Source organism: Pseudorca crassidens, chromosome 2 (genome assembly GCF_039906515.1).
Source record: "Pseudorca crassidens isolate mPseCra1 chromosome 2, mPseCra1.hap1, whole genome shotgun sequence".
NCBI classification, from domain to species: domain Eukaryota; kingdom Metazoa; phylum Chordata; class Mammalia; order Artiodactyla; family Delphinidae; genus Pseudorca; species Pseudorca crassidens.
Window position 1 is genome coordinate 5,993,867 of NC_090297.1, and position 8,915 is coordinate 6,002,781.

An 8,915-nucleotide genomic window follows, 5' to 3' on the forward strand; every position below is an offset into this window, starting at 1 on the left:
CCTTGGTTATTATTTGCTACTGCTTCATGATAAGTATGAGATGAGCCCCCTTTATTAGCGCTTGTCCTTTGAATGGGGTGATCTCTTATCTCTTCTGTCTCCCGCTCACCTCTCCTGCAATCAAAGGCCAGTTTTTGAGATTTCTTTAGAGACAGGAACAATGTAGCTCAGAAAGCTCTCTGAACCAGTTGAGGATATCTAACACATAAGAATCATAGAACCACAAAGGAGTACAATGCAATTTCAGAGGAAGGAGAAATTATTTTTGCCTCCGCTTGGACCCTAACGCCTGTGCCTTTCGGCCTAGCATTTCACTTGGCTTTAGTATTGTTTCCGAAAAATTGTTCTACTGGATGATAGACACCTTGAGTTGGAGGCTACGTTATTTTCATCTTTCTGTCTCCTCTCTCTTCTAGTACATTCAGCAGCTCCCCCTCCCCGGCCCACCTCCCCACCAATCCTTTCATGGGACACAGCTCTGGACACATAACAGGGCTTGGTAAGCATTTGCTGACGTAATTGAATCAAGGAAGGCTTTTCTGAGAAGGTGGAGCTTAGGTAGAGAGGGGTCATTGGATGGTGATGGGCTGCCCATACATGAATCATTTGTCCTGGGCCTTGAGAAGAGTTTGAAAAGTCAGAACAGAGTGGAGACGCACGCTTGGTGGAATGATCACAGCAGAACTGAGGGTTAGTTTGACAAAATAAGGGGTCAGGGAGGAGGCCGGCCAAGATGTTCTGGAGCATAATTGTGGTATTAGGGTGACTCATAAAATAAGAGCGCTTCCAGAGGTGCTGTGGCCGGGATGCAGGCCACATTCATGGTATTTCTTCTTTTCCCTATTTCACACCCAGGACACTGTCTTCCTCTTCAGTTGTTCCTTAGCACACTTATTATCTTCTTGGCGGTGTCGAGGGGTGGGTGAGGTCTGTTAATATGATTTCACCATTCCTTTCTTTACATGTTTAATTTATTCACCAGTCTGTTTTGGAATTGGTTTGTTTTCAGGAAAGAGGTTGAATGCATTTTGAAAAACTATTTGAAAATTGGATTGACACCTGAAACTAACACAACATGGTAAGTCAACTATACTTCGATTAAAAACAAACAAACAAACAACAACCCCAAGAAAATTGGATTGAGAAAATCAATGTTTCTTTTTTTTCTTCTTCTTTTTTTTTTTTTCTGGGAAGAATCCTGGCTGGTTTTGTAGAAACACCATGGATGAAAAAAAGACAGTCTTTAAAATCAGAAAGATATCTAGCTTGGGGCAACTGCTAGAGATGGGAAAAGCAGGAAAAAGTAGCAGGTTTGAGGAAATGAGTTTCCTTGTTGACGGTGCTTTCAGGACACTTAGGAAGCGATAGAAAGAGCCATCTGAAGTCGGGGCTTGATTTCAAGAGAATCCGGAGCTGGAAAGAGATTCAGCAAAGGTAGTGGTTAGAAGTTGGAGATGGTGTCAGGAGAGCATGTGGAATGGGGTCCTTAACTAGGGTCCACGGTGATTTGGTGATTAGGATTCAAGTCTCTATAACCAGCAGAAATTATAAGCAATGTTTTCTATGAGTTTCCACTTGGCGTGCTGGGGTGGAGTGTGTCCGTAACTTTGATCAGACTCTGAGAGGTATCCAAAGGTTAATGAATCAGTGGTGTAGAATGGGAATAGATAAGAGCAAAAACGTTAGACTGAGGGGAAATCAGCATTTAAGGAGGAAGCAGAGAGGAGACAGGGAAAGAGACCAAAGAGATAAGGAGGGCAGAAATCTATCTCGGAAGTCAGGAGGGCATGGAGAGCCTGGTGTCTTGATGGCAGGGAGGAGGGACCATTAGGAAGTCATCGGTGTGACAGGAAGGGGTGTTATGATGAGTAGAGAATGGGAATCAGGAGCAGGGACTGTAAGTCCAGACTTCTCTTTCTGGAAGGTTGACATTTGACAAAAGTGAATATTTACTGAGCTCCTGAGAAGGGTCGGGACCTGTATCATTCAGTGTAGACACGAATGGTAACAAGGTAACGTGAGCTTTGTGCCTGTGGATCTTAGGGTCTCGTGGGAGAGAGACGCTGATCAAATAGTGACCCAAAGTGAGTGAATCGTCACAAACGGAGTCAGGCTTCGGCGGGAGGAAACACGGCGCCCCACACGGAACGTGACCTCATCTGAGGTCAAAGAAGGGTCCTGAGGAGGTTTGAGCTCAGATCTCAAGGGCGAATAGGAGTAAAATAGTCGGGGGAAGGGGCAGAGGGAGCAGAATATTCCGGGCAACGTGGAAAGAGGGTGGACAGAGCCAAGGGGCGGGACGGGAGTCCCTGCTGGGTCTTTTAAATGATAGGGAGGCTCTGAGTCTGAGAACAAGCAGGAGACTGCTGATGTGTGGAGGGTGGAACGCAATCAGTTTTTCGTTTTGAAATCAAGAGTCCAGGTGAGAACTAACGTTAGCTTGGACCATCATCCTGGCAATGACGGTAAAGAGAAGCAGGTGGATTCAAGAACTAGGTTGGAGCCGAAATTAGTGCCAGAAGGTGGGAGGGAAAACACAGTGATTTAGGGACATCCTGCAAAAAGTCAAGTTCTTTTTCTTCAGGGGCTGAGCGCTGGAGCTTAATGGTAGGCGAGGGAAAGAGCAGTGGAGGGAGAACTTGAAGAAATCAAAACCAGCAGGGGATATATGGCAACTAGAATCAGAAACACAGATCCCTGTAAGGCGAGGATAATGTATAGGTACGTTTATGGTTAGAAAGGAGCCAAGTTGAGGCTTGAAGGCTTGATCCACAAAGAGGGGTTCTGATGTGTTAGGGGTGAGGCTGTAGCCACCGAAACAGTAGGGCAGCGTCAGCTCTGGAGGAGGAACTGCATAAGCTCCGAGATGGCTCCTGGAAGGGACACGGTTGTCATCCACGCATGTGCACGAACATTGCCTCCTTGTCCCTCGCGTGAAAGTCCATGATTGTTATTTGTTTGTTTTAACTGTATTTATTGATTGATTTGGTTGTGCGGGGTCTTAGCTGCATGCCGGATCTTTTTAGTTGCGGCATGCAGGATCTGACCAGGGATCGAACCCGGGTCCCCGGCATTGGGAGTGTGGAGTCTTAGCCACTGGACCACCAGGGAAGTCCCCGCAAAGTCCACGTTTAAGTTTTACAATTGGAAACAGGGTCAGGGAGTTTTAACAGTCCAAATGTCAAGTTGATATATCGAGCTCTATGAAGCCATCTTCTTTCTTCTGAATCCACGCGGTGGTTTGCTCTACCACTGGGAGCAGGGCCGGTTGGGGGGACAGCAGAGTGAGGAAGGGAGTGACATACTCAGAGACTTGCTTTACCACTTGGGAGAACTGGGTCATTTTCTTACAGACGACGTACCTACACAAGCCTGTATTACAGGTGGCATATTAATTTGCTTTTAATTCTCACAGTGTGGTCCAGCTTTAGGAATACCACTGACTCCAATGCATCTTTAAAAACAGACTCATTTTTTAAAGTTTAATAAGAAAAACACAATGAGAAATTGTGTGTCAGATCTATCAAACCAAATGTGCTTTTTAAAAAATTTTTTTATTTTATATTGGCGTACAGTTGACTTACAATGTGGTGTTAGTTTCAGGTGTACAGCAGAGTGATTTAGTTATAAATATATCTGTTCTTTATCAGAATCCTTTCCCATATAGGTAGTTATAGAGTATTGAGTAGAGTTCCCTGTGCTATACAGTAGGTCTTTGTTGGTTATCTGTTTTATATATAGTAGTGTGTATATGTCAATCTCAACAAATGTGCTTATTTAATGTGCTAATTCAGAAAAAGAATTAGAGTTCATTGGCCTTTGAAACAAAAGCTCTGAAGGGATTAATGTTCATCTCCCCTCCTTTTTAAAAAATCAGTATACCTATGGAATACCCATTAGCATGGAGTATGCTTTGATTGCTTTTTTAACACATCAGATTCTTATTGCAGAATCTCTGAGTGAATATGCGTATCTGTTATGTCTCCTATTCTTTTCCAGGTTTGAGTAAAGCTTTGTCACAAAATGACTTTTCTCTATAAATGCATGTTTTTTGACGATCAGAGGGAGACGTGTGGTCTGAGCACACCATGTTTGATTTAGAAATGAATAGCGCAGTAATGGCTGGAGCAGTGGCCCTACTTGGCAATTTTGAAATAGATGCAGCTGGAATCATTTTCGATTCAACCCTTGGCAAACCTTCAGTGTGTACGAGAAAAAAAAAAAAAGCGAGCAAGCAAGCTATGGAGGAGGTTCAAGGGCTATGCTCAGTGGTCATTACTCTATCTCCTAGAATTGCCAATAAACGACAGGTCAGCTCTGTGCCCTGCTGAGGTCCAGTTAGCACTTGGGGAAGAAATTATTATTATTAAATGAGTTAATACAAATAACTCCTGAGCATAGAGCCTGGTACATTGTATTTAATGAATATTTGGTATTACTGTATTAAAAATTATTAGTTAGAATTATTGACTTCCTCGGATTCAATTAGAAACACTAAACATTCCTTTCACATATGAAATCATGTGTAAGAAAGATTCTTATGTGTGCTGGAAAGGAGGAGGAGGGTTTAGGGTAATTGTCACCAACACTCGACCTGAAAGGGTGGTCATCATGGACCACATTTCCTTCTCTACACATGTGGTCTGCTGGTTCTAGACTGAGACGTCCAAGTTTTATACTACGCACGTTCAAAGACAACCATTCATCACTGGGAAAGTGTCTTTTACTTCCATCAGGCTTTGAAACACATTTGTGTATTACAAAGTTTTCAAGCAATCACAATTAACTTGTAGAACCAGATACGTTTAGCAGCCGATGAAGTCTCCACCTCCTGGGTCTGATTCCTTTCTGAGTTCCCAGGAGGACGAGGTTTTGGAATTATCCTCGTAGGGCTGAATTGGACCTTTGGCGTTTCCTGTTCTATACGGGGAAGCAGAAGCTTTCTGAATTATCTCATAGGACGTTTCCTGATCTGTGACTCTGTAGAGCATGAAGATCATGTTTTTCCCTTCATCATCGCCTGAGTCTCAGTCTCCAAGGAACACGTGTGTATTTCATTACAACTCCACGGCTTCCCGCATTCAGTGATAAATATGTGGGTTACAGTGTATACATTCACACAGAACGCCAAAGGTTACCAGTGCAGGTTAATTGCTTGTTACATCATTTTATTGTGGGGCTGATTCACTGAATCAGTTTGCTTAACAATTAAATAATATTAAATAAGGCGACTGTACCAGCTTACACCAGCCCTGGTGACTCTACCACCTCCTTAGCTGACTTAGCTGACTCTACCACCTCCTCCTTCTAATCAGTAGCTTGAAAGGGTTGACCTGTACTCACAGGGATAGGCCTTGACTAGGAGATACAGCGTGAGATTCTTAATGAGACCGTGTCTCTACTAAGGGACATCTACAACAAGAGGAGTCTATGAACCTAAACATATAGGCAAGGCTCTCTTGTTAATAAGTCCGTTTCTACTTTTAAGGTTTTGGGTGTTCTTCTCTTGCTCTCGTTTACTTGATCCTTTGTTGTTGAGATTACATTGTTTGATTCCTAACTGCAGAATGTGCGTCTCCTGCCCTGTGTCATCCTGATCAGCAAAAGTCATCTTATTTCGCTTTACTCGGGTCAAATGACTGACTACAAAGCTCTTTATGTTCAGTTAGGAACAGATACGTTTAAACTTAAATCAAAGTTAAGTTTAGTTTATTAAAAATCGGATGTTTCCGGGCTTCCCTGGTGGCTCAGTGGTTGAGAGTCCGCCTGCCGATGCAGGGGACACGGGTTCGTGCCCCGGTCCGGGAAGATCCCACATGCCGCGGAGCAGCTGGGCCCGTGAGCCATGGCCGCTGAGCCTGCGCGTCCGGAACTTGTGCTCCGCAACGGGAGAGGCCACAGCAGTGAGAGGCCCACGTATCGCAAAAAATAAATAAATTAAAAAATAAAAAATCGGATGTTTCCAACATTTTACTTTTACAAGTTTCAAATATACAGAAAAGTTGAGAAAACTGTACAGTGATCACCTCCATACCCATCACTTAGAGTCTACAGTTAGCGTTTTAGTATATTTATTTGTCATATAGCCATTTTTCATCCATCAAGCCATCTTATTTTTTTTTACTTTTTATTTTGAAATAATGTTAGACTTAATAAGCATTGCAAAAAGAATACAGGGCTCCCAAATCCCCTTCACCAGCTCGCCCTAATGTTAGAATCTTGCAAAACCATAATACAAGGATCAAAGTCTTGAAAATTATGAAAATTAACATTAACGTAACACTATTTATTCATGAATCTACAGATCTTATTCGAATGTCATCAATTTTCCCACTGATGTCCTTTTTCTGGTGCAAAGTCCATCCAGCAGCCCACACCGCATTTAGCTGCTGTGTCTCCTTAGCCTCCCCCGATTATGAGAGTTCCTCAGTTTTTGTCCTTAATAATCTTGACCCTTTGGAAGTGCACGGGCCATTTATTTAGTTAAACATCCCTCAATTTGGTCGTGTCTGAAGTTTTCTCATGGTTAGACTGAGATTGTGCACTTTTTACAAGAATGTGATTATACAAGAGTGATGATACCTTTCTCAGTTCACTGTATTTGGTGGGAGGGTACATCATAGCACACTCTCTAATGATTGATTACGGATGCTCTCTTTTATCACTTGGTAAGGGGCTGTCTGCCAGGTCTCTCCACTGTAAAGTTACTATTTGTCACTTTGTAAATAATAAGTATTTTGGAGGAGATAGTTTGAGACCATGCAAATATCCTGCTTCTCCTTAAATGTTCACCTATCCATTGCATTGCAGGATTTTGCCTGCAGCAGTTATTCTGTTGTTCTCAAGTGGCAGTTTTCTACCTCCTTCATTATTTGCTGGAATTAAAAAAAAAAATTCATTTATTTGGCCGCGCCAGGTCTTAGTTGCAGCATGTGGGATCTTCGTTGCGGCATGCAGGCTCTTAGGTGTGGTATGCACGCAGGATCTAGTTCACCAATTGAACCCGGGCCCCCTGCATTGGGAGCGTGGAGTCTTACCCACTGGACCACCAGGGAAGTCCCATTTGCTGGAACTGAACTGTAAGGAAGAGATGTCTCTTCTTTCCCATTTATTTATTTATTCAATTATTTACTTATTTCAGGATGGAGTCAGGGATATTTATTTTGTTCTTTGGGTTCGAATCCAATATGATAATTATTTATTTTGTGGCTCAAGTTGTCTCAGTTTGATCATTGACTGCTCCTTTTGGATTAGCTCCTGAGTCCTTTTAACATGGTCCGGCATTTGGGGGGGGCATTTTCTTACTTTCTGGCACGGCAAGATGTTGCAAGCTCACTTTGTATTTTCCCTCTTTTTTCTAAGGAGCTTTGACTTCTTTAATTGGAGAATGGTGTTTCGAAAGCAAGCTCTGGGCACTAAGTGTGCTTACTGTTATGGGGGTGTCATTGCTTTCAGGCCTTCTCAGCAGATGGAGCTAGGACATCTATGTAGATGAACACCTATACATATCTACGTGTTCATCTACATTTCTGTATTTATCCATCCCTGTGAGTATATATGTGCATATATTCATTTATATCTATATGAAATCATGAATTCATACGGATGCCTTTAGTCCAATTCAGCACCATAGGTTCATTCTGGACTTCCTCTTTATTAGGAATTTCTCTCTCCAGCCGTGAAAAAATTGGTTCTCATTATCCGCAATATATTTACTCATTCATTCAGTCCTAGCATACACGTAAAGTAGTTTTGGAATTGCTAATCCACACCTCCACGAAAAACACATTTACTAGCCCACGTACAATATCTGTATACAGTTCTTTTTGTCTTTAGCGTTCTAGCTTAGAGACAAAATACTGTTTTCCAAAGTTCCTTAGCTTAGTTCTTTTCTTCACCACCCTCTTCAGTGTGATTGTGTTATTCATTTCTAGTACGATTAGGTTCATTTGTTACTGTTTGCATTCCATTTGGGGTTTCCTCCACATCTTGATTGATTTTATTTTATTTTTTACTTTCTAAAATATTTACTTGTTTATTTGACTGTGCTGGGTCTTAGTTGTGGCATGCAGGATCTAGTGCCCTGAGCAGGGAAGTGCCTTGATTGATTTTAAATATTTATATTTGTTATTTGGCAGGGGCAATATGGGAAACTTTGCTGTGATTCTAAAGTCAGGGCTGTGTAGAAACACACGCTCTTTCCACTGAATTCCGTCTACTCCTTGCAGGTAACCAGTCTCATTTGTTTCTGATTTATCCTTCCTATGTTTATTTTACAGAAATGAGCAAATCCATGAATATTTCGACATATCCTTTCCTTTCTCACATAAATCTTACTTTTTGAGGTACTTCATAGGAAGTTGCAGCCATCAGTATACTTCGCCCCTAAACACTTCAGCATGTCCGTCATTAACTAGAGTTCAATTTTCATGTATGATTACATTTCCCTCTTTATTTCTTTTAAGGTAAAATTCACCTGCAATAAAATGCACGAATCTAAGTGTACCACTGGGTACTTTTTTCTTTTTTTTTTTTTCTTTTTGCGGTACGCGGGTCTCTCACTGTTGTGGCCTCTCCCGTTGTGGAGCACAGGCTCCGGACGCGCAGGCTCAGCGGCCATGGCTCACGGGCCCAGCCGCTCCGCGGCACGTGGGATCCTCCCGGACCGGGGCACAAACCCGTGTCCCCTGCATCAGCAGGCAGACTCTCAACCACTGTGCCACCAGGGAAGCCCCACTGGGTAAGTTTTGGCAGATGTATGCACTTGTTAATGCAAACCCCTAACAAAATGTACAACATTTACCATAACCTCACGTTGTTCCCTCAGATGCCTACCCCAATTATCCCCTGCTCCAGCCTCTGAGACAACTGGTATTCTCACTTTTTTCCACCGTTGGTTGGTTTGGCCTGTTCTG

The 8,915-nt window shown here is 42.6% G+C and overlaps 1 long non-coding RNA gene across 1 annotated transcript; it reads left to right on the forward strand.

Moving 5' to 3' along the window:
• Window positions 1-851: 851 nt before the first annotated feature.
• Window positions 852-8,228, forward strand: LOC137209907 (uncharacterized). The gene is made up of 3 exons (XR_010936175.1): window positions 852-918; window positions 1,010-1,078; window positions 8,139-8,228. It is a non-coding gene; the product is annotated as an uncharacterized lncRNA (long non-coding RNA).
• The last annotated feature ends 687 nt before the right edge of the window (window positions 8,229-8,915 follow it).